Source organism: Leguminivora glycinivorella, chromosome 18 (assembly GCF_023078275.1).
Source record: "Leguminivora glycinivorella isolate SPB_JAAS2020 chromosome 18, LegGlyc_1.1, whole genome shotgun sequence".
NCBI lineage: Eukaryota > Metazoa > Arthropoda > Insecta > Lepidoptera > Tortricidae > Leguminivora > Leguminivora glycinivorella.
The window spans coordinates 17,979,769-18,007,327 of record NC_062988.1 but is presented as its reverse complement, the minus strand read 5'-3'; the positions used below and the strand labels follow the sequence as shown (position 1 = coordinate 18,007,327).

The 27,559-nt window shown below is 36.2% G+C and overlaps 1 protein-coding gene across 1 annotated transcript in view; it reads left to right on the top strand.

Moving 5' to 3' along the window:
• Window positions 1-27,559, top strand: part of LOC125235742 — a 303,327-nt gene that overhangs the window by 68,327 nt on the left and 207,441 nt on the right. The gene's annotated exons all lie outside the window — the stretch shown is intronic.

Genomic DNA, 27,559 nt, shown 5'->3' with positions numbered 1-27,559 from the left:
ATACAAGTGCGTAAAAAAGGAAGTTCGAAACGAGTGGCGATAAATTAAAACACGACCGAAGATCATTACACCCTATGATAATTTAAAATATAAGCTTAACGATTTGTTTGAAATGATTGTCAGTTTCCAATGTAAAAAGTTCTACAGCGATAGTTTATGATTTCACTAGCTGTCAAAAGGTATGCTATTTTCACCTTCAATAAAATTATAATTATAGTGCCTTGACAGTAGAAACTTAAGCCCTCCTATACACGCCCTCTGTTCCCACAGTGAGCTCTCTCTCGATAATATACAATCGTAGACGATGACCATTTTCATTATTAATGCAATGGTATTAAAACCCCTTTATTGAAAGTTATGTGCAGGAATACCTATTCAATAACTTGGTACTTATCAACAGTAATATAATATCGTCTATTTAGGTGTCCGTGCCTTCGCTTGAACCACTAACGAGATTAACACCTTCGTAACTCAGCCCAGCATATTTAGGGAGATTTGAAATACCTACATACAATTACATAAGTCTTATTTTATTGAATAACAATATGTGAGTGACATTTTATTTACTTTTAAGTATGTCTATGTCTTATAAAAAACATAGTGCATATCAATTTGAAAAAACATTTCTATATTTATAACTCTGGGGACATCCGTCATCCAATATTTGACAAAATAAAATTCTCATTATAATTAATATTACATTATTATAATTTAATTAAAATAAACAATACTACTGTATTAAAACGCAGATATATACATATTATATATAGCTATTAATTTATTAAATATCGAGCGTAACCAAAGAAAACTTATTTTGAGAACCTTTCTCATTTAAAATCGTTTAATTTCAAGGTAGAAAACATTAGTAGGTACTTAAATTGAACAAACTTAAAATTACTTTGTAAAGTTTAACTAAAGTTTCATCAATTTGTTCTTCAACTAACGTCATTTAATCTTTAGCTGAGTTAAGAATAAGGACATTAGTAACTTCTACTTTTGATAATATTGCATTTTATAATATTATGTATATAATTATACAAGTGGTGTTAGTAGGTACAGTCTGACCAAAAAGTAGTCTTGGATTGAAACAAAAAGTAAGCGTTTCGTTTTAATATAATTTGCTTTCTTGGTAAAGTCATAGTTCGACGGGCAATATAATTATTTCTAAGCATCGCAATATTGTAGCCCCGAAATAATACGAATGCCTTACCATTTCTGACACAGAGAGATAATTAGATCTTTTTGTGTCTGGCCCGATTTCCCACAGTATTTATTCTTCACGTAAGGCTCTGGTAAAACCAATATTGGATGATCAGTCAATTTATTGATGTAGGAATCATAATATTGTTCATTAAAGCTACTAGCTAAAGCGGGGTAAGTGAAGGAATTTTATTTTCACTACACCAAGAATTTATATAATATGAATATACAAGTAAAATACAAAACCAATTATACAAATACAAATACAAAATGATTTATTTCTCAAAAACTGTTTTTTACAATATTCTAATATGTAGGTATTACATCAGTGACCAAACTAGGCTGTGCCTGTATCTTGGCTTCCTGCGATTAAAATTGAGTTGTTCTTAGAAGTATATACAACATTAGAGGTTGGTAAAATACAGGAACCTATCACCTACGTTTTTTTTACGTGACGGCTTAACACATACAACAATGCCACAGTTTAAATAATGACAGTATTACAACTCAAATAGACCCAACGAGCGGTGCTCAATGATGTGACAAATTGGTCCGATTTGTCGTCCCAATAAACACAAATTAACCTACTTCTTGTTAATCTACTCTTATCTAAAACGGCTTTAGTGTGATATCGACCACATGTGGTCATATGACCTTTTATGTGTAGAGTAGTTAGTAGTTTAGCCGTTAGATTGAGAGACGATAGGAGTTAATGGGACTAAATTGGTTGTTTCTTTTTGTTTGACACACGCTGGTTTTATAAGACGTGTAACTTACTTTATTTTAATAAAAATCTAGAACATTCCTTTGCTAATCCGCGAAAAGATCTAGATTTTGAATAACATGGATTTCCGCAAAGTGACGCCTGATTCAATGAATCAATCGATTAGTTATTACTTCATTTTTTTACTTATGTAGTGGAGTCGGCGCTACTGACAGAAAAACCTTGTTTTTGTGATATCGAATATACTAAGTTTTCAGATAAAAATTCTTTTGTAAATCAATTATAATGGCCGCGGCAGAATCGACAATCGCTTTTTTTACCATTAAAACATTTGCTAAACGCCTTCAATCACAAAAAGACTCGTTGCAATAGTTTCAATCTGTGTGCAAAACGACCAATAGCGAATGATGTAGTAATCGCTTAATAACAGAACTTCCTCAAGAAGTCAAGGCATAAGAATCAAATATACAATAATACAAATATTCTTTACTCACAAATTTTACGATTGCTCGACACTTTTCACTTCATAACGACATTTGCAGCCCGGTGTACATTATTTTGTTAAATTAACAATACCTCTAACATTAAATATCTACTCTACCAGTGTAAGTGCACTCATAAATATCTCAGCATTAACTTTAACCGGATTAAGTATCTCCCACAGCAGCCGCCATATTGCTTACGGTTTTTGTCGGCCGATAATTAATTTTGCCGGCTAAGAGCATTAGCGAGTCTGAACACAAAGGGAAGATGTCGTGCTAAGCCTATATCTTCACACCAGCAACTAGCGAAACGTTAACTAGCTGCTAAAGAAGTGAAAAAGCCCCTTTGGGTAATAATAGTTATTTGTTATACAAGGGGGCAAAGTTGTATTTTAACGCCGAGTGTGGAATTGAAAAACGAGCAAATGAAAGGATTCCATAGTTGAACCACGAGCGAAGCGAGTGTTCGAGAATAGAATACTGAACTTGCGAGTTTTTAACACACGAGAAGTAAAATATGTTTGCACCCGTGTGTAACATGTAAACTTTTCCCCTCACTATAGCGAGGAAACTACAATAAAAAATGCGTTTATCACTAGGTATTCCAGTAGTTCCACAGGTGGTAAATCATCTTTATTACTAGATTCATCTACTTTTATCAATTTTAAAACAGTTAATTTGACTTTATTCAAGGTCAAATTACATGGGTTACCCACTAGTGGATAAAATGCGTTTTTACCCGCTGGGATTAAAGGACAAAACACGTGTTTCCGAGATAGTGAGGGGAAAAAGTTTTGAAAATGTCCAGTTTAAGTTTCAGTATGGAGTAGGAAGTTTGAAGGTGGAACTTGAACAGAATGAGAGCCGGTCGCATAGTCAGCATGAAACGTAAGGAATCAGACTACGCATCAAAAGTATCTAACAGCTTAAAAATATGTTTAATCTGTTTATGTAGAAACTGTGAAAATAAATCTCTATTTATAACAGATAATTTTGGTGCGTAGTTGCATCCCCTATATTTAACCCTTAAATGCATAGTGATGTATTATATGCATCATCTATTTTTGACTCTATTGATAGCATGTCAAAATTCAAATTTGAATAAATCTTTGTCAAGGTCATGCATTTAAGGGTTAACGCCAAGTGATTCCCGAAATTACAAAAACATTGTATTAATTAAATAGCAAAACTTCCGTAAAACAAAGACTTTTAATATTGCTCGACATGTAGTATTTACCCTACTTGGCCTACATTTTCCCTTCTCGAAGGGATTGAAAACACCATGTAAGATCCCTAGAAACCGTACACCGTGAATATGTAAGAAGCGCTTGGCATCCGTGAGCTCGTTGGGTGACGACATACGGAAATTGCGAGTCACAACTGGATGAGACTAGCTCAGGACCGGGACAAGTGGCGTACTAGAAGAGAGGTCTATGCTCAGCAGTGGGCGATAAAGGGCTGCTATGATGATGATGATGATGATGAAGATCCCTAGAGTCGTCATATACAATGTGTCGATATTTACCACCTACTTTCACCTTACTACCCGATTCATAGCGTACGGGAAAACGCGTAATTATTAAATAGATCACGATCGAGGTGTAAATCGCAATAAACACTGAGTTAGTACCCTAGTGACCCTGATTTGGGGTTATTTGCGAACTTAATGGAACCGTATTTGTATTGGCGGTTGGTTGAATATCAATGGCAAGGTGGTTTAAGCTGGGTTAAGCCAAGGTTGGTCCACGGTTTAAGTGAGAGCGATGTCTTATAGGTGTTTTTATAAACTTAGTCAGAAAAATAGGCTATTTACGTGAGTCGCTCTGCTGTTTTTTTTTCGTGCTTGACAGTAAAACCATTAATTAATGCGTGAACTTAAACGCAAAATGCTCCTTAAGTTAGTCGTATAAATATAAAAAAAAAACTTTTAATCGAATTTATGTTATTGCTTAGATTATGAAGTCAGTTAATAAGTTATTAAAATTATAAAAAATGAATCACGTTATTTGTGCTTTGCTATTTTTGCTAATAGCGAATATACTTCCTAATATCTCGTTTTAACAAGATATGTCTTTGACATTTCGGGTCACTCACGCATTTTATCACGAACTGCTATGCGTATTTAAGTTACAATTTTGGCAACGTAAAACTTGAAAAATGGCTGTCTATTGAAAAACCGCAAGCAAGCTTGTCTCATATACCACACTCATGGCTGTGTACGAAATATCAATCAGCGACGGATTCGATTCATCACAGACTCGGGCTGAATACAGAGCGAATCGTCTCTTAATTTGTACGTCAATTGGATCTTGTGCTTGGACTAGTTTAGAACTAGCTTTGAGCTAGATTTAGCTAGATCTGGAAAGAAGGGTGCTACTAAACTTGACAAATATTATTGGATAGAATTTTGTGAAATATCGATTAGGATATTACTCTCGTAAAATCGGGTCACTCACGTATTTCACAGATTTGTTCTCCTCCACAATGAGAAGCTTTACTTGACTCGGCTATTTCTTTTTTTTTCACTCGAAAGGTCATTTTTGTATGGAATGGAGTAAATATTTAATTAATTATTAAGTATAAGTGACACATATTCTATAGATAAATCTGACAATTAAGTAAGCAATAACTTTGTTCATAATCCTTTTCTAAATTAAATTTATCTAAAAATTCTAAATTCAGCGGAAGGATCTTCCAATGAAAGAACTATCATATGGATAATCATGTCACATCAAGTACAGTCAAGTGTAAAAATATGGGTGTACACATCTTATTCAAAAATATGTTCCATAGCACCTTAGTCCGGTCCGGTGTAATAAGAGCGTAGTACCATTTTTTTGAGTCGATTTTTTCGATACATATTTTTGCATTTGACTGTATAAAGAATAGGAACAGCAACACTGTGTCTGAGTTACCAAATATCTTTTAACAAATAAAATAAGGTTTCATCACTATTATTTTTTTTGTTTGCAACGTCAAACATTTCAACATTTGTCGCACAACATCGCTTGAATTAATTCAAACAATTGGATTATAAACCCGCTCCTAATTATTTCTAAAGCTTTTAAAACCTTTTATTCGTCCTTTATAAACACTGCAGGTGTTTTCTCTCACAAGTACCACTTTACATTTTCTTGCTGTTTAAAATCCTGTCAGCTTGAAATTCAATACGACGGTTATGCTGTAAAATATCCATTATGGCAGTAATATGTTTAGGCTTGCCTGCCTTCGACTCGTTTGGGAAACAAAGTCACTGTTATTTGACGGACGCTAAAATGTCATCTCTGAATTTTCATTATGTCATGAACAATTTATCGAACCGTCGTGTTACGAGGTGTGTTTATTTTAAGAGGAAAGATTTTGTGTTGCGAATTGTTATACTTTTCACATGCTTTTACTTATGATTTTTCAAGATAGACTTATAGATATTGTAAGGTAGTAGTCAAAGAAGATAACGACCGGTCTGTGGAAATCCTTAAGAAAAAAAATCTTGATTAATGATAATTTTATTGTTTTATTTACTTTTTAGCTTATTGTCTTAGTTCCGAATTAGGTACATACTAATTTAAAGCCGGCCAAAAAAGGTTAATCATCCTCCTTGCATAATCCCGGCATTTGCCACGGCTCATGGGAGCCTGGGGTCCGCTTTGGCAACTAATCCCAAGATTTGGCGTAGGCACTAGTTTTTTCGAAAGCGACTGCCATCTTACTTTTCAACCCGAAGGGTAAACTAGACCTTATTGGAATTAGTCCGGTTTCCTCACGGTGTTTTACGGCCAAAAAAGGTTAATGATTATGCAAAATCAGTTGAAATCAGTAAAGGGCAAATGGCCGTAATGATGAGGTCAGAGTCATTATGCATCGTTAGTTTGAGGGTTTACATCATCTGTCAAGTTCTTGCTCAAATAACTGACCATATTGATCGGTGCTCCGAAATCATCTTGTCCAATGATTACGTAAAAAGTTAAACTGATATTAGCTACAGGGTATAATGTGATTCGCTATGATGGAAAATGTCGTGTTACTTTTATATAAGACTTATTAAATATCGGGTCACTCACGCGACGAGTGAAAAAATACCTAATTTTGTAAGTGAGTCATATTTTTTTTCAAAGTAGTGCTCCCGCCACAGATGTCATATATACCATAGATCAAGCAAACGTATCTACTTAGCGTGTCAAATGAACTCAGTGAAATCCACTGAGTTGTCCGTCTTTACTTGCAGCTTTCGGGCGTCAATTTTTGTAAGTTGAAGTCAACCAAAACATAAAAAATGCCTCGTTACGTGATATTCAATTGCAACAACACAAAAATTATGAACAATCAAGAGCCTGAGACATATTTAAAATTACAGGCAAGAATCAACTTCAGTACAAAATTTGACACGCTCGGCCCCTATACAAATATATGAATTTGTTTCTTCTATCTAAATTAAGTTCTGTGGCTCCCGCCTTTTTTTTTCTAAATTTTTATGTGGTTTCCACGGAATTGCGAGGTCTTTCGATCGTGGTTAAAAGAAAAAAAGTGTCCCAAGACTTCCATACATTTTTCAAACCTTCCATTCCGTTACCACCATACAAAATGTAAGAAAAACCATACAAGTGCTAACGGAATGTGAAAAAAACAGTGGGACACAAAATTTTTTAGGAATGATAGCCATATTTTATGGTAAAATTGGTTCACGAAAACAAATATCTAGGTATACAAACTATAGAACACACAGGGCTTTGTTTAATTTAAAAATATTTCGTTTCAAACAAATTCTTTCCATCCACACGTTCGTGAAACTCCTTTTATAAATATTTTGTCTGAATATTGAAAATTCACTCTATTTTGATTGTTTTAAAATAAATTGCTTCTTTCATCGAGCGCAACTTCAAAACAAGATGCTTTTTATAAACTAATAAATAAACGTAGTTTGACCTAATTTCAAAGGTTGCACTATGTTCTAACGTAAATAATGAAAGACAAATCGTTATTTTAAAGAACGTAATAAATTACATAGTACCATACTTTATACTACTTAATCAATTTATTTACATTCTCGATTGTCTGCTATGAAATGTATTTGTTATAACTAGTGAACTAATTTATTATTTCTTTAGAATTTAATGTCAAAAATATTATGTTAAAGTTATGTCAGAATTACGTTTTTCGCAAATTAGAACATTGTGGTGTATGAGTGTATCTATAGATAGTATAGATATATATGTCATGTATCAATATCATCCTTGTATTGAGTAGTCTGTAAGTTGCGTTTGAACATTAAACGCATGTAATCGAGCTCCGTATTTCATTGATATTCCGCCAAACGTACATGGCGACCCTGAGGGTGAAGAACAAACTGTGGGTGAAGTTCGATTCAGGACTCCGCATTGATGAAAGATCCAAGTGCCTATTCTATTTCAACTAGATCTCCAATCTCCTAACTTTGTGTTATCAATGTAAGCTCTGCTGCATCTCAAAAGCTATTTCGGGCCTCGGCTTCAGGCATTATCGGCTTAGAATGCTCGTTGTTTCAGATTATGACACGGTCAAGCTCGACCTGTGTTTCTCAGTGTAGAATGTAGATATGTATAAAAAAACAGAGTGAAACACGTCGATTTTCGCCTACTAGTAACAATATGTAAATGACCCGTTATGATAACTCGTATATTATAGTACATTACATTCGTGTATCGTACTATAATATACGAGTACTAGTGCGTAAAAAAGCACCATTTGTACTGAAGTAGTACATTACGATACAAGTATGTAAGAAATGTCATATCGTGATGTACTATTTTCAGTACAGATGGTGTTTTTTGTACGCACTAGTGCGAGAAGTGGTTCATTATATGCCAGGTCGAAACTTCGCACAGTGTGGGATCAGGGTGGCTAGCCGAATGGCACAATCGCTCACGAAACGCTCACGAAACGAAGCGTTAGTAGATATCTATCTCTATCGCGCTTGCGCATTGGCGCGACAGAGCCAGCGGCGTATCGCTTTCGTTTGGCGTCGGAGAAATGCCATTCGGCTACGGGGCCAGACCTCATTTTTGACCATGGTCTTTTTATTGTAAAAACCGGTAGCCTAGACCAAAACAATGCTACGACTAAAACTCCCGAATGTCAAATATGACTAGTTTACGAGAAATTATTTTTTGAAATTTAGGGTAAATGTACCCGAAAATTGACTAAAACTCAAAATATCCTGAGAACGGTATCGATTATCAAAAAATACTTTTAAGAGAACTTATAGAACTAGCAATATACTATCGTATGGAATAATCAGCACGGACATAACATCGTTCATATCGGTATTAGAACCAAATTAGTCATTTTCGATTTTGATTTTTTTTCTCGAAAGTTCCTGTACATTAGCATTTCTTTTCTTTTTTTACTGAAAGGTGATTAGCTTCCCTATATGCCATAATTATTGTATTAAGCAATTCCATAGGATCTAGAAATTATGGTGTGCTTAATTACTCTATGGGTATTTTATATGGGACGTTTAAACACACCATAATTTCTAGATCCTATGGAATTGCTTAATGCAATAATTATGGAATATAGGGAAGCTAATCACCTTTCAGTAAAAAAATAAAAGAAATGCTAATATACAGGAACTTTCGAGAAAAAAAATCAAAATCGAAAATGACTAATTTGGTTCTAATACCGATATGAATGATGTTAGGACCGTGCTGATTATTCCATACGATAGTATATTGCTAGTTCTATAAGTTCTCTTAAAAGTGTTTTTTGATAATCGATACCGTTCTCAGGATATTTTGAGTTTTAGTCAATTTTCGGGTACATTTACCCTAAATTTCAAAAAATAATTTCTCGTAAACTAGTCATATTTGACATTCGGGAGTTTTAGTCGTAGCATTGTTTTGGTCTAGGCTACCGGTTAAACCGGTTTTTACAATAAAAAGACCATGGTCAAAAATGAGGTCTGATCCCACACTGTGCTTCGGAGAGCCATCTGTACTGAAAAACGTTATACGATACACGTGCAAAAAGAAAATTCGTAACTCGTGTCGATTTAAAACACTCTTCGGTCGTGTTTTAATTTATCGCCACTCGTTTCGAACTTCCTTTTTTACGCACTTGTATCGTAATGTACTAATTCATTATTTATGTAAAGGCCTTCTGCGGAAACAGGAGTCTGAAAATTTAAGGAGAAATACATGATTTTTTTATTCGAATAACTGAAACACATATGTGCTTAGTTTTTCTGGCAGTATTGTGTTTATACAATGACTACTACTACTTATCAATTTACTCCGTATAATCTCTATACAATGCAAATATATTACCATAACTGAACATTGAACAACCGTCCAAGATTCATAATATTTTGTAAACGCACCGCTTCCGTCGTAAGTTACGTTTACGTCGCCATTGTGGCTGTGGTGTAAACACTGATTCATTTGATGATTGTGTTATATTAACTGCTATATCAAATCCAATTAATATGTTTATGTAATTATACTAATTATGAACAGATAACCACAATGGGCAGACGATTCTCAATATGTATCTACTTTGCAAGATACAGGCCTAGCCTAGTTTGGAGTCCACCGGATATTGCCTGTGTGTGATATGTAAAACTGTGTGTTTTTTTACAAGCTTTTATTTAACTTGCCTTGTTAGGTCCACTTGCACCAACCACTTAAATCAGGGTTAGTGGGCTGTCATCTGTCAAATTCCATACAAAATAGTGGGTTTTTCGTTGGTGCAAGTGGCCCTTAGTATGTTAGTTTGGGTCAAAACGTAGAAGCTAAATTTGACCCACTTCCCGGTTTCCGATTGAGCTGAAATTTTTCACACATATATAAATCACGTGACAGTGCAATATTATGGTATCATGGAGCTGATCTGATGATGGAGCAGAAATGTGGTCATAGGAACTCTGTTATGAAACGTCGTATCCCCATCGAGTAAGGGGTTTTTAGAAACTTCTCGGAGAGCAGTAGGTACAGTCGGCGATAAAAGCTTGTGCCAAAAATTATTTTTTTTTCCAAAAAAAGTTATTTATACTACGTCGCGTCGGTGGCAAATGACTAAGTATACAGCTGTTTTTATTTTCCGTAGTCTATGGATGCCTGCAACTATAGAAGTGTTACATGGGCATTGCCGATCCTAACACTAAAGCACACTCGTTGAGCTCTAAATTAAAAGTTCAGAGTCATTGATGATAGAGATTAACTTATAATATTTAAGAAATAAGACTATGGAAACGGATTATATCGCGTATAATGAATTTATAATTAATCCCGACGTTTCGAACACTTTACATCGTTTGTGGTTAACGGGTGACTGAGGAAAAATTACAACGTCCGTTTCCATAGTTGTGTATAATCTGTTTCCCAAGGCTCGGAACCGGTTTATTTTTTACCGGTTAAAACCGGTTTATTTCGATTTTACTCAGAACTTTTTAAAGAACGCGAACGTTATGAGAACTTTATTTTAATCGAAATAAACCGGTTTATTCGACGAGCGGCGAGATGCACCTAAATTGCCATACCCTACCAGGGTGCCATGACATGTGATCCCGTGTACCTATACCTATGTAAACAACTTTGTTTACCATGGTTTGCAATAAATGATTATCTTATCTTATCTAAATACCTAAGTTCACGCAGCGAGTTTTTTGTTTGGTTAGAACAGTATTGCCTATCATGCTGCGGAATAAACCGGTTTATTTTGTTCTAAACCGGTTAATCGAACGAAACCTTTATGAATGAGTTGTTCTAAAAACCGGAAAAAAAATAGCGATACTCATCGCGACTAACTATCGCGGTAACCGAAGACAATATTATAATATTTAAGTTTTAGAATTTGCTAAAGACTTTCGACATTACTTTTGTGACTGATGATTTATTATTTATTAATTTAATATACATACATATAGAAAATGCTTCTAGTATGAAAGGCAGACTTGGCTAAAAGCATTATCTACTAGTCAACCTTAGATAAAACAGAGATATTAACATGTACCATATATCTTGTAGTCCAAGTACAGAAGGCTCACTCCTTTGACGTTCACAAAATGCCGCCATTCTAAATTCTTGCCTAAATTAACAAACGACCACACGCGAGCAGCCGACATTGAATTCTATTGCGCCGCGCGAAGGTCGCCACTACTGAACGGGCCGCGAACTCGCGGCCGCCGGCGTGTGCTTGTAGCGCGGCGTTAGAATCGCGGAGTAAGCCGCCCCTTCTATTAGGTGCTGTAAAATAAGTGGTAAAAACTTGGAAGTATTTTCGTCAAAGGAGCCACTAGTAAAATAGCTCAGAGCTGTTTAAACAGCTGCTGAGATGAAAGAGCGGTCGTAAAGTCGTGTTGAAGGATTCATTTGTCACCTCTTTCTGACGTTAGTGTGGTAACCATGAATTTGAAACCAAAACGGACTATCCTGATCATAATTATACAACTTTAATCTATACTAATGCTGACATAATGGAACAAAACTAGTTTGTGGACTGCGAAATAGCTTCAAAAGCTCTAAAAGAGAACCGTTGTGTTGTCTTGTGGATTATACAGGGTGTATTTTGATAGCGGGTCAGTGAGGCCAGCTATGAGATCCCGTGGTCCTACGCGAAAATGGTATAAGGAGACCATCCCTCGATTTCAAATTGATGAAAAATGGCATTTACAGATTTTGGAAAAAACGTACAGGGTGCGAGAAAAAGGGCATTGTCCTATACAAGCTTTTGATCCTGGATAGGAATGGGATCTATTGGCGTCAAAAAAAAAGTTTGTCAAAATTTCCCATAATTATCATTATTATTGTAAAACGTGTTAATGAAACGGCTGAAGGTTACTGTAAACCCGAAGAACACTTGTTTGATTTTTGACAACTTTTAGATAGTAATTCGTAGTAGTTACATGTACAATTTTAGTGAAATGCTCAAGAAAATATATTTATAAATATCTATTTGTACAGTGACCTGCAAAATTGCATGGAGAAATTATCAATGAATGCATTGATAAATGCTCCATGGACTTATGCATTTCACATACATCGCAAATGCAATAATAATAACAATAAATAATGCAAATCTAAATATATAAAAGAAGAAAACTGACTGACTGAAATATCAACGCACAGCCGAAACCGCTGGTCCTAGAGATTTCAAATTTGGCACGTAGGATCCTTATAAGGTGTAGAAGAGCACTAAGAAAGGATTTTTCAAAATTAGTAGTAGTAGTAGTAGTAAACTCTTTATTGTACAATTAATAACAAAAAACACAGTAATTACAGTAAAGAACAGTACAAAGGCGAACTTATCCCTTTGAGGGATTTCTTCCAGTTAACCTTTGAGTGAATGAGAGGATAAAAAGAGAATTCACCTCCTAAGGGGGTGAACCGGGGATCCAAAGTTTGTATGGGAAAACAAGTTTAGATTAGTACGCGGGCGAAGCCGCGGGAAAAGCTAGTCTTGTAACATAAACCTTGAACTAAATATAAACCATTGTACATATTAGTTATGTTATGACATGTTACGATTCACGTACAATATTCTCAAACGGATCACGTCTTCCCGCCAATTATAGACAATGGATGTAGGTCACGTGTTTAATAATTTATCTACGCAGCTGTTATGCTACTTGTTAATCTGATACACATATGACTCATTTATGTTGCCTTGTAGGGCAAGTTCAAGGTCACACTACTACTATTTTTTGGCCATAGTGGCATTAAGACGCTACAGGGGCGAAAATGCTAAAATGGAAAGGAGCCCTTCCAATTTCGGAATTTTAGTTAAATATACTAGTGTTGTTAACTAGATTTATCGAAAAAAAATTGTCCATTTAGAACAACTCAGTTTAAAATATTTAAAATTTTAAAATCTTTAAAATCGAGGTTCCTTTCTCGACCGTTTCCTACTTCAAAACTTAATCAATCGTAACGAAATTTGAGAGTCTGAATAACAATGAAATAATCTGTGTCGTATAAATGATAAAAGTAATCAAGAAAGTGTCCCTCGATACTACTTTACCTTAACTAAATAAAACGAATTGAAAACCTGCTACTTTTCTAAAGTCGGTTAACAAGTACCTATACTAAACCAAACATTACATTAGGTCCACACGTCGTAATCGGGAGCGCCGACCTCACACATAATTAGGCCCGCCGCCCACTTCATTAGCGCTAGCTTCGTTAGGCTTTATGAGAAGGTACGGGAAGATAACACTGCTATCAGTGGTGTACAGACAACCAATTGGAAGTATTGGAACCTAGGCCACTGTAGAACTATATCATAGTGACATTATAAATCAAATTGTAAGAAATCATCTTGACAAGGTTGTAGAGTCACACCTCGGACACTGGCGATCAAATATATGAAAGAGGCGCTTTCCTAGCACACATTCTAAGCTCGTGTAGGTGAACGCGTACTATGCTTGTATGAGTGATATATGACAAGTCATCTGTTTGCGTTTTAGACAGGCGGTAACTGTGAGGTAACCGAGAGGGGGTGGGCGGACTCTTTATTATAGTGTGGTAGAGTGGCCTAGGGTTTCAATTGGTTAACTGTACCTACTGGTGTCGGGTGAGAACGAAAAGAAACCCAAAAATATAAGTAGTTAATTTTCTAGACAGTTTAAATGGAACATAAAATAACTAACTAAAAACTAACTAGTGGCACTGTGATCCAAAGAGGATCTTGGCCTCCAAAATAGTTTTAGTCTATTACTTTAAGTTTTATTTTGTAAGTAGGTTATTTTCAATGTGCTTTATGTATATTTTACCATAATAAGCATAGCCATGCCGATTTACAATTAATATTTTTATTATTTAGAATTTATTATGTAATTTGTTTCTTACATCCGATAGCGGCCATCATTCATTCGGTCAACATTTTGGTCCACCTGCCATCATTCTGCCTGCGTACATGCCCCGTCCAATTCCATTTGAGTTTGGAAATGACGTCACCCACGTCCCGCACCCTGGTGCGGCGTCGAATCTCGACATTCCTCACTCGATCTTGAAGCTCAATGCCGAGCATGGTGCGCTCCATCGCTCTCTGTGCTACCCGTATCTTATGCCCAGTCCTTAACCCTTAACCCTTTTATGAGTACGTAAACCTTCAAAGAAAGTAATCTGACCAAGCACCCAACTGTATCCAATACGACCTATACAGGGTAAAATAATAGTGACTTTTGAGGTCATAAAGTCATAATGAACTACATTATCAAATAGGCTTGTGCCGTTTCGTTCATTGATCGGAGCGCTCCGATCTCGTTCAATCGCTCCCACGAACTAGTTCGCTCTTTTAGGTCTTTTGCTCATTTAGTTCACCCAGACCACGACCACTGCGGTCGGAAAGATCAGAACGAATGGGACCGAATAGTGTCGAAATTATACGAATAGTCCACAGATAGTAACATTCCGGACCGAAAGGTTGTAAGTAACCGAAGTTTAATATGAAAACTTGACGTTTTTGTGTTGCTCTGCTAAGTAGCTCTCGCTCTCAGTCGGCGCAGTCACACACTCATTCTCGATCCAAGGGGCCGATTTTTGAATCTCACGGCGTTCGAATTCAGAAAATTGTCACTGAAAATAGTAGGCAATTTCGGTGACAATTTTCTGAATTCGAACGCCGTGAGATTCAAAAATCGGTCCCCAAACCGCTCGCGCTCGCCGATCCTATACTGAACTAAATGAGCAAAGACCAATTCACAGGGAACGGAAAGATTCAGTTCATTTCGGTCATTGATGGGAATTTATTCCTAACAGTTCATACTTCGTGAACGACACAAGCCTATTATCAAAGTTTATGTGGGGCCAATTTATTATGGGACCAATCCTGAAAACGCGAAAAAACATTTGACTGTTCCACAAAAATTAGCGGCATCACGTCAGTCGGAATGTAACAGCCATTTTTTTCCGATTTCAGCATTGGTCTCATAATGAAAGTTGTTCATTATGACCTCAAAAATCACTAACCCCCGACGCAAAAGACGGGGTGTTAAAGTACGTGTCTGTCTGTCTGGTCTCTTTTATCTACACGGATGAACCAATTTGTAGTTTTTTGTCTGAAGCTGAATTAGTCGGGAAGCCATGTTTCATGAAAATCGGATCGGGAGTTTTTTCAAAATTTTATTATTACACCCTGTTTATAAAGCTTTGACTTTTGAAATATCAAAGAATATTTTATCTACTCTTAAAGGACTCATTTCACCCTCCACCGAATCTTAAGATCTACTTGATTAAAAGAAAAACAAACTTGGACATCTTTGCGGACTTTTGCAAACTTCTTTTTTTAATTCGGATGACAAGGCTTTTAAGTCAAATAAAGGATATTTCCGAAACCCGGGAGTTTTTATAGACATTGTTCGGTTTATGCAAATGTGATTTTAATCCCCGTTTATCCTTTAAGCTGCTGAAATTATGGTCCCTCTAGCTTTTTGAATTTTAAACTTTATTACGTATGGCTCAAATGATATGTGTAATGTACTTAGAGAGGCATCTGTATACCAGTTTGCTGATGACACCTGTCTTATTACAGCGGATACTAATGTCAGTGAGGCGGAGAGCAGAATGCAGCGCGAGTTTGATGCACTGTGCAAGTGGTCACATGACTTGGGATTATCCATCAACTATCAGAAAACCAAACTAATGTACATTCACTCTCCCTATATGAAAACTAGCTTGACACCTAGATACGGTGCAATGAAATGTTACCTAGGATAGGATTAGAGATGGGCCGAATACGGACTTTGCCGAATACGAATATTCGCTGTTACCTAACCGAACATTCGGCCGAATATTCGGTTCCGCCATATTTTAAATCCTGGCTTAGAGTTAAAAACTTTTCAATGATTGATAATGGGTACTAAGGCTCATAATGTTCCTATAATTTAGTGCATAAGAAAATTTTGGTTCTTGTTTCTTAAGGTACGTTATTTTTACTTTTTTACATAATTATTGTAGGTACTTATATTTTATGGCGTATTTTATTAATTGTGGCGTAGGCGAGAGGCTGGCAACCTGTCACTGCAATGTCACAGTTTCGTTTTCTTTCAACCCCTTATTTGCCAAAAGTGGAACTGAAGCCTTAGTAGTTTCATGTGTTCTGCCTACCCCTTTATGGGATACAGGCGTGATTGTATGTATGTATGTATGTACTTATATTTTAACGCATTTTATCTCCCTTTGTTGGTTCCTTAGAATGCTGAAATAGGATGTCATTATCCGATGAAAAACGAAACAACTTACGATATTTATTTACTTTGTATATTCGGTAAATATTCGGCAATGTAACCGAACTATTCCGCCGAATACGATCATTAAAAACTTGCCGAATATGCCGAATACCGAATATTCGGCCCATCTCTAATTCTAAGCCTAGTGGCACCTATTGCAGACGTTTCTGCTAAAAGTTAAGATTGTCATCATGTAAAAACAAAAACAAAATAAAAAAACAGTTGAATTGAGAACCTCCTCCTTTTTTGAAGTCGTTTAATAAATAATTATCGAATATAATGCAATTATAAATGTACTAAAACCATATAAAACCAGCTTAGCCTTATGCTTTAAACATAAGTAGTAAAATGCGAATAATAATTGTAATTTTTATGAATGTACCTGCACTTCCTAGCTGTAATTTAGTTTTAAGGAATACTTGCTGTGCCCTAACAGGGTTCATGTGTGAACTTACCTTATTGTAACACCTGCTTGTACCACATGATTATTATGCAATAAATTATGAATTATGAATTATGTCTATTAAGCCCCTAGCCGTTATGACACTTACCAACAACTCCAACAAGCTTAGTGAACCGTGATGTAACGGTACCGCCGCCTGCGCATGTCAGGGGTCGTCACGCCATTATCGGTGTCACAATGACAGCCAATGAAAATATTCTTAGTCGAAGATTTCGTGGCGCTACCGGAAAGTAGTTGGTGCTGTTAAGTATAAAATAGTACAGGGAACTGCAAAATTGCATGGAGAAATGATGAATGAATTCATTTATAACTTCGCCGTGCACTTTTGCAGCCCACTGTACATTACAAGTGCGGAATAGAGGATATTCCCACAGAACTTAATTTAGATAGAAGAAACAAATTCATATATTTGTATAGGGGCCGAGCGTGTCAAATTTTGTACTGAAGTTGATTCTTGCCTGTAATTTTAAATATGTCTCAGGCTCTTGATTGTTCATAATTTTTGTGTTGTTGCAATTGAATATCACGTAACGAGGCATTTTTTATGTTTTGGTTGACTTCAACTTACAAAAATTGACGCCCGAAAGCTGCAAGCTGCGAGTAAAGACGGACAACTCAGTGGATTTCACTGAGTTCATTTGACACGCTAAGTAGATACGTTTGCTTGATCTATGGTATATATGACATCTGTGGATATTCCTCTTCATACGTATTAGTAGGTACACATGGCCCTTTGAAGCTTTAACCTGACAAGAAGCTACTACTTTGCGAACCCGTGCGAAAAAAATCTCAGTCAAAAAATATATCTAATAGCAATCACAGCATACTAAATCCGGAGTAAGAAGAGTGTAGTACCATATAAGTTTATGAGAAGATTTTTCGACTTTTCGCTTCAATAGTCATATTCATATTAATTAATTAGTATATAGTAATAGTAATAAGTCATTAAGAATAAATGTCGAACAACTCTTCCACATGGAAATATTCCATTATACCTCAGCAATTCCCGATAATTTTGTACATTTGGATCACGTCTCCGATTTGGATAAAAATTGGTAGGTTGATAGAGTCCATGATGCTGAGCAAGATCCACTAGGTTTCCCAAAATGTCCTATGTAGTTTGTATGAAGCCTTCCTTTTTTGTTACCAGATTTCTATACATTTTCGGTAACAAAAAAGGAAAGTTTCATACAAACTACATAGGACATTTTGGGAAACCTAGTGGATCTTGCTCAGCATCATGGACTAGAATAGAATAGAATAGAATAGTTTATTTTCTAAAAGTTTTACAATTTTTAGTTACCAGAGGCCCCCGCACTAGGTTACACCTGTATCGCGGGGAACCAATTACAATTTTGTATCTGAGTTTCGTTAGGTACATGCAAGGACTCTATCAGCCTACCAATTTTAATCCAAATCGGAGACGTGATCCAAATGTACAAACTTTTCGGGAATTGCACGCCTAATCTAAAGTTCTAAACTGAACTGTTTGTGAACTAAATAAAATAACACAAACTGTTTATGTATTGTCAACTAAAGTCGCTAATTCGCCTAATTACAAACTTTCACAAGGTTATCACGCATCTCTTTCCCCCTTCAGTCCTCCTTCTATCTCCATCTCGTTCCGTTTGTATCACTAATGGATCGCCTTGAACTCGGCTGTGCATTCAGCGTAACGAAACGCGTATTTATTCTATTTTCTTATAGAGTAGGCGAGTTGACTGTGTTGAGAGTGCCATCTTGTGGCCTAAATAAGAAACAAACTTGACAAAATACAGATGCCCCCTAATAAATATAATTATGACGGTTCGCTTTACTGATAAGATGCTGTATCTAATTTATTCTATTTTCTTATTTTCCATTAAAGGTGCCTCTCGAATTATGTTACACCAAAAACCGTCTGCAATAGACTTTCTGAAGATCATAATTCACCTATACTGGTCTGTGTGGTCTTTAGCTCCTGCATGCATTTGAAATTACTAGAACACACACGCGATACTTTTTATGAAGTTATAATTGTTTCATATCGGAGGAAGTTGACTAGGGTGCTTACCGTTCTTAAATAGGTAATTTAGTGGCAGTTCCTAATGTTTCTATTACATAGCCGGATGTTTGGTTACCCTGTTTACAAAGTGTAACGATACTGGAAAGGTTCAGGCCTTTCTATTAGCACACCTCGGACACTGGCGATCAAATATATGAAAGAGGCGAGTTCCTAGCACACAGTCTAAGCTCGTGTTGGTCAACGCGTACCATGCTTCTATGAGTGACATATGACAGGTCGACTGTTCGCGATTTGACAGGCGGTAACTGTGAGGTAACCGAGAGGGGGTGGTCGGCAAATCTCGACAGGGGCAATTGTAACTGATCCATTTTTTCCATTATTACACTATGCCTGTGTGGTGACGGGTTAAAAATTTCACCACCCCCTTTCTTCCCGTGGGTGTCGTAGAAGGCGACTATGGGATATGGGTTAAATTGTGGTGTGGGCGAGAGGCTGGCAACCTGTCACTGCAATGCCACAGTTTCGTTTTCTTTTAACCCCTTATTTGCCAAGAGTGGCCCTGATGCTTTAGTAGTTTCATGTGCTCTGCCTACCCCTTTATGGGATACAGGCGTGATTGTATGTAGGTATGTTGTATGTATGTATTACACTATGATGACAGAGTTCTACATGTATTCACTGAACACGGCTACCGTAGTAACCGATGGACAGTCTGTTTAATAATGCAAACATTGTAAAACATGGAAAAAATGGACCAGTTACATTTGCCCCCAGTCGAGATTTGCCCCGCTGTACCTTACATTTAAAAGCAGCATAATATTTTGCAAATAGTGGCGAAGCCGCTTAGAACGTTTTTCTTGGAAGTGTCATGAAAATGTTTCAATACATTCACACAAGCAATCATCCTATTCTCAAAACTAAGACTATCTCAAAACACTGATCAGACCACAATACACGTATAGGTTTGAACAGTTAAAAAAATGTAACCGTAAAAAAATCAAATTATATTAAGTTCGGCGACATTCGAAGAACTGCGATTTCTGGATGAGATCACGAATAGCTAAGGACCGGGACAATTATTGAAAGAGAAGAGAAGCCTATGTAGCTGTGGACGATAAACATGATGATAATGAAAACAGGCTATAAAAACTGCATAACACAAGCCAGACAGACAAATCGTTTTGCAGCCAATTCATAACAACCGTGACATAACCGAAGGCCGTCGGCTGTGGTATCATGAATCACATCCTTTTGCGGCTGTTACAGAGTCGCTATATCACTTATAATATCAGTAGATACAGTAGATGTAGTTTTCTGGTCGAACTAGAGGTAGGTACCGCTTATCATACGAAGTGAAGATCTAAGCGAGCTCAGAGCCGTCAACTAGACAGATATTTGGACAGAGAGAAGCATATTATACAGGTAGTCTTTGTCTAATCTTTGATAGCCGATTTTTGAGTCTCACGCGTTCGAATTCAGAAAATTGTCACTGAAAATAATAGGCAAGTCACCGGTTTCAACTGGTATTTTAGTGACAAAATCCTGTATGCGAAATTCAAAAATTGCCCCCCTGGGGGCCGATTTTTGAGTCTCACTGTCACTAAAATACCGGTTGAAAACGGTGAATTGCCTATTATTTTCAGTGACAATTTTCTGAATTCGAACGCGCGCGGAACGCGAATTCAGAAAATTGTCACTGAAAATAATAGGCAATTCACCGTTTTCAACCGGTATTTTAGTGTAAGTGAGATTCAAAAATCGGCCCCCAGGGCCCGTAACTTTCATGCCGATGACATAAATTTGACGTCACACTGCATATAGGATGATTCAAGAGTTTTATTTAATAATTAATCATTATTCATCAATCATTCTAATCATGACTTGAATTGAATACTAATCTATTCATACGTGAAATAATTAATACCTACTTGATACGTGAAAAATAAATTAAATTATTTGTTTATTTTTTATACATACCATTTATTAAATAGTGTTGTTACCATATTTCAATAAATTACAAAAACAAAACAAATTGTTTCCTTTTCGTTTCACGTATCAAGTAGGTATTAATTATTCCACGTATGAGTAGCTTACTTTTGAAGTCATTTGTACATGATTAAATTGATTGATGAATAATGATTAATTATTTGAATAATCTTATATGCAGCGTGACCTTAAATTGATGTCATCGGCATGAAAGTTACGAGCCCTGGGGGCCGATTTTTGAGTCTCACGGCGTTCGAATTCAGAAAATTGTCACTGAAAATAATAGGCAATTCACCGTTTTCAACCGGTATTTTAGTGACAGTGAGACTCAAAAATCGGCCCCCTGATTCGGACCAAGGCACGTCTTGGTGAATGACACTATAGTAAGGATGAAAAAACTGTCCGTTTCTATAGAAGTATCTTATGGGACAAGTACGGTCAGAGAAACAAATTGTTTTGGTAATCGTAAACTGTGACATAACCGAAGGCCGGCTGTGGTTGGGCATGAATCACATCCTTTTGCGGTCTGTTACGAATTTCGGAGCGATTGAGGTTTTGTGGAATGCTGTTTGGACAAAACATCGCAATTGTAAGAATAGTAGAGCGGCGAGAGGGTCTCGGGAAAAGTTGATGTGACTGGAGAGTATACTGCTGACAAGTGGTATCGTTGTGATCGGTAGACTTTACTGAGTACGAAATAATGACTTGTCACTTTCTCAGACTGTGGGGGGGTTAACTATGACGTCACAAAGATCGCGGTCCCGGGTTTAAATTTTTTGCCAATTTGTCTAGAACCCCTTATCCAATTTTGAAAAATGAGGTGTCGATTGAAAGCGTATAACATGCTGATTAAGATTTATTATATGTGAAAAGTATAGTTTTGTTAGTTATTTTTTAATTAACAATAATGCAAAAAATACGTTTTTTTTTATTCTCGTTTTTGATTTTTGTGACTCAAAAAGGCAATGAAAACGGCCACTTAGCTAAAAAATATGTTATATAAATCATTTAACTACATTATTAAGCTATCTGTTGCTTTTTGAATTTCTACGATCGGATAATAAATGAGCAAACTACAACCACATACCTGTAGGCGGGGAGTACCGCTTGACACGCGTTCCCATACATTCGGCGTCTACCAAATTACACCTCGCGCAAAATTCATTTCAAGCAGATATACCTCTAATCTTATTCATCGTAACCTATCAATATTGATATCATTTGAAAGCACAATTAAAGTACTTTAAAAAACAATGTCAATCATTTTTTTTAAAATCAATAATCGCCAGTCTGTGGTGGTTACAAAGGAAAAAAGTGGGTATGCAATTTGACTGGTTTCCTAGGTTTGATACCCTAGACGAGTTTAAAAGGGGAGGTAAAGGTGACATATGGGTTTTTCTCTGGCCTAAAAGCTACACAGAGGGTCAGGGGAGAAAAAACTAGGGTTTAAGTTTAGTTTTAAGTTATTTTTTCCTTTATTTGTTGATTTTATTGTGTTAAATTTTTTTGTAATTTTATCAAGGATACACGTTGGTTTCTTTTGCTAAAAGTTGCCTTTTTTTATGAGAAATGTTATGAATTTTATGGCTTTTTCCGATAGAGACTAAAATTAACTTTCAAATAAGGCCACATAGTCATACTTTTACTTATATAATATTAAGGGTATGACTATGTATCAGTAGGCCACATAGTCATACTTTTACTTATATAATATTAAGGGTATGACTATGTGGCCTTATTTGAAAGTTAATTTTAGTCTCTATCGGAAAATGCCATGAAATTCATAACATTTCTCATAAAAAAGGGAATTTTCAGCAAAAGAAACCAATGTGTATCCTTGATAAAATTACAAAAAAATTAAACACAATAAAATCAACAAATAAAAGAAAAAATAACTTAAAACTAAACTTAAACCCTAGTTTTTTTCTCCCCTGACCCTCTGTATAGCTTTTAGGCCAGAGAACAACCCATATGTCACCTTTACCTCCCCTTTTAAACTCGTCTAGGGTATCAAACCTAGGAAACCAGTCAAATTGCATACCCACTTTTTTCCTTTGTAACCACCGCAGACTGGCGATTATTGATTTTATGAAAATGATTGACATTGTTTCTTAAAGTAATTTAATTGTACTTTCAAATGATACCAATATTGATAGGTTACGATGAATAAAATTAGAGGTATATCTGCTTGAAACGAATTTTGCGCGAGGTGTAATTTGGTAGACGCCGAATGTATGGGAACGCGTGTCAAGCGGTACTCCCCGCCTACAGGTATGTGGTTGTAGTTTGCTTATTTATTATCCGATCGTAGAAATTTAAAAAGCAACAGATAGCTTAATAATGTAGTTAAATGATTTATATAACATATTTTTTAGCTAAGTGGCCGTTTTCATTGCCTTTTTGAGTCACAAAAATCAAAAAAGAGAGTAAAAAAAAAGTATTTTTTGCATTATTATTAATTAAAAAATAACTAACAAAACTATACTCTTCACATATAATAAATCTTAATCAGCATGTTATACGCTTTCAATCGACATCTCATTTTTCAAAATTGGATAAGGGGTTCTAGACAAATTGGCAAAAAATTGAAACCCGGGACCGCGATCTTTGTGACGTCATAGTTAACCCCCCCACAGTCTGAGAAAGTGACAAGTCATTATTTCGTACTCAGTAAAGTCTACCGATCACAACGATACCACTTGTCAGCAGTATACTCTCCAGTCACATCAACTTCAAAACTAGACGACTTTTTTCAATTCCGCCGCCTTACTAGAAGAGACTATGTTTTGAACGCAGTTTATATTTATCATCAAATCTTTACATTAAGCCATAGAGAAATAAGGGAAGAGCTGTTGTAACTCCATACATCAGTAAATGTACCCGCAGTCCAGATGGCGCTGATCACCGCCTCGCAATAGTGGGTGCGTTCAGATATATCGGAAGGGCAGGCCGCATAGCTGCGTTCGTGGCCCACAAACTGGTCTCGCCGGAAGATCAGCGCTGACCCCTAGGGGTCAGCATTTACGCTGAGGCGAGACCATTTCGTGGTAAACATGACATATTTTAGTTTCTTATCTTATTTTTTTTTTGTAATTATGAATTACTTATGTAAATAATTTATGTGTTTACCATGAATAAAGTATTGAATCTGAATCTGAATAAATGCGAGTTATTTGTATAGGCATAGTTATAGTGACATCTAGCGACAATCGCGCGTAAAATAGGGTGAACTATCAGTACCACACGTCGCACACTCCTGCTGCTAGGCCAACAGCGCTTCTGCTTCTAAATTTATCCACACCTTTTTCCATTTGCACCAATTTCAAAAAGGTCATCATTGTCATCAGAAAAAAACCGGCCAAGAGCGTGTCGGGCCACGCTCAGTGTAGGGTTCCGTAGTTTTCCGTATTTTTCTCAAAAACTACTGAACCTATCAAGTTCAAAACAATTTTCCTAGAAAGTCCTTATAAAGTTCTACTTTTGTGATTTTTTTCATATTTTTTAAACATATGGTTCAAAAGTTAGAGGGGGGGACGCACTTTTTTTTCCTTTAGGAGCGATTATTTCCGAAAATATCAATATTATCAAAAAACGATCTTAGTAAACCCTTATTCATTTTTAAATACCTATCCAACAATATATCACACGTTGGGGTTGGAATAAAAAAAATATCAGCCCCCACTTTACATGTAGGGGGGGTACCCTAATAAAACATTTTTTCCCATTTTTTATTTCTGCACTTTGTTGGCGTGATTGATATACATAGTACCAAATTTCAGCTTTCTAGTGCTAACGGTTACTGAGGTTATCCGCGGACGGACGGACGGACGGCCGGACAGACAGACAGACAGACAGACATGGCGAAACTATAAGGGTTCCTAGTTGACTACGGAACCCTAAAAAGGCCACTTAAAATCATTTTGATTAACTGACTTTATTATAAATCTGACCTCTGTAGGGCTTATAACTTTAACTTTTCCTTCAGTATTAATGAGAAAGATTTCGATCTAGATATCCCGTCTCCAGCAAAAGTTTTATGAATTTGTTCTCCGTTTCATTGTTTTATTTGAAACCTATTTTAAGTGTGTTCAAACTGTTCAATCATTCCAGGGCTTATTTTAAGTCCTACTTTATATTACTTTTTTCAAAAGTAGGCTAAAAGAGCTGTCCTGCTTCTTCTTGTTATAAGGACATGTTCAATACACGTGGTGCTACTTTATCGCACTAGTGCGAGAAGTGTTACTTTATGCACCCATGTCGAAACTTCAAAGAATCATATGAAAAACGTCGTACGATACATGTGACAAAGGGAAATTCGTAACTCGTGTCGAGTTAAAACTTCGGTCGTGTTTTAATTTATCGCCACTCGTTTCGAACTTTCTTTTTTTCGCACTTGTATCGTAATGTACTATTTCAGCACTGGTGCGAGAAGTGGTACTTTATCTGCATACGTCAAAACTTCAAAGGGGTGTATGTACCTCCTGATGAACGTCGCCCCTCGTTTCGATTCGAACTACCTCTTTTTCGCACTTGTATCGTATGTATTTATTTATGACTAGCGATCCGCCTCGGCTTCGCACGGGTACTATACCTACATGTAAACCTTCCTCTAGAATCACTCTATCTAAAAAAAACCGCATCAAAATCCGTTTCGTAGTTTTAAAGATTTAAGCATACATAGGGACAGAGAAAGCGACTTTGTTTTATACTATGTAGTGACATAATTATTATTAGAATTTTAATATAAATGACACGTGGCAAACCAAGAACGTGCAAGTTGTGGAATGAGCTACCTTCTGAGATGTTTCCCTTGCGCCATGATATGGGGTTCTTCAAGAAGCATGTATTTAGGGTTCTTAATGGTCGGCAACGCATATGTGGCTCCCGTGATGTTGTTTATGTCCATGGACGGCGATGACTGCTTCCCATCAGGCGGCTCGCCTGCTCGTTTGCTGCCTATTTCATAAAAAAAAAATGGAAAGAACCTACACTTGAAGCCTAAAGACATTTCAGTAATACCACAATATTCAAGAAAATTTTATATGGTAATCGTGTCATTAAGAAGGCTCTTTGTATGAGCAAAAGTGGGGCCAAATGAGGTGAATGCGAAATTGCTCGAAAAATTGAGGACCCTTGACACAGTGCCCGCTATTTCCATCCTCATGAGTAATTCTCTCGACAATGGGCTCTCAGGGCTTACCGCGAATGTTGAGAAATTTTCATCTTTTTTCTTCTTTTTACTATAAATGGGCTTACTCATGGCCACAGACTAGCCTTATGAACACAATGCGTAATATGTTCAATGTACAATTTTTTTGTATGTAGGGCTGGCAGCGAATACCTAAGTCTGGCCATTCAAAAAGGCAACGCTGCCAGCCTACTGGGCACCATCATCTCCGAAGATGATCTGGGGAGCATTTTTTATTTGTAAATATATAGGTATTAATTTGTGTAGTTTTAATTTGTACATATATTTAAAACGTTTAGTATAAGTTCCATATATAAGTCATTGTTTGTTTTGTTGTTGTAGATATGTTTGTATTGTTTGTATTAATAAAGAAATGTGCTTTACTAATAGTATATGCATGTAATCATAGACCACCTTCTAGAATAGTGTATATTTGTTTTGTAATGTTATTTGAAATGATTATTAGATTTATAACTTGACAAAAAAAAAAGAGTAGAAATTATAATTAATAGGGGCGCCACCGTCTATGCGCATGTACCTAAACCGTTTTGCATGTGGCAACTATTGAGTCACTTTTGTATAAAAACAGTACCTAAGTGTTGCTATAATAAAAAAAATCTCTTTTTCCACGGCTGTATGAGTCCTTATTACTCGATTTTTTTTAAATTATTTGCTAACTTCTGTCTCCGCGGTAGGCCTCATCTTGACATTGCAGTTCTTAATGACCTCTTTTATTCCTAGCAGGATAAAGCAGAGTTTGCTTTGGCAGACGTTATTAAGTTCAGAACCAGGTTAAGAGTTGGCATTACGTGTTTTCCACATTTTCTGCTTGTTACTGAATGAAGAGGACTAGGGGAAGGAAAAATTGCTTATTCAGAAAAGGCTTAAATCGTTGGAGAATATTCGTCGCTTATGACCTTTCAATACAGAGGAAATTCGGAAAAAAGCTTATACCGCTACAAAATGTTTGTCGCTTATGACATTTTTAATATTTGAATGTTGCCAGGGGAAATGTAGAGGGTTATGTAATGTATGATGTGCTTTGCGATGTTAAGTAGGTATGGGGTAAATAGGTTCACGTATAAAATGTTTTTAATTTAAATTTTTTGCTTGAAAATCACGCTACAGTGTATGACTATCGTAGGTAACTGCATTAAAGTATCGGTTAAGGTGCTGTTACACAAAATATTAAAAATAGATATATGTAGAATAATTAAAAATACATTTAAGATTTTTGCATGTATTTAACTATAAATGTAAAGATAACCTACTCGTCTTGGCTAACAATCTAGAATAGATATAGATTAGGCT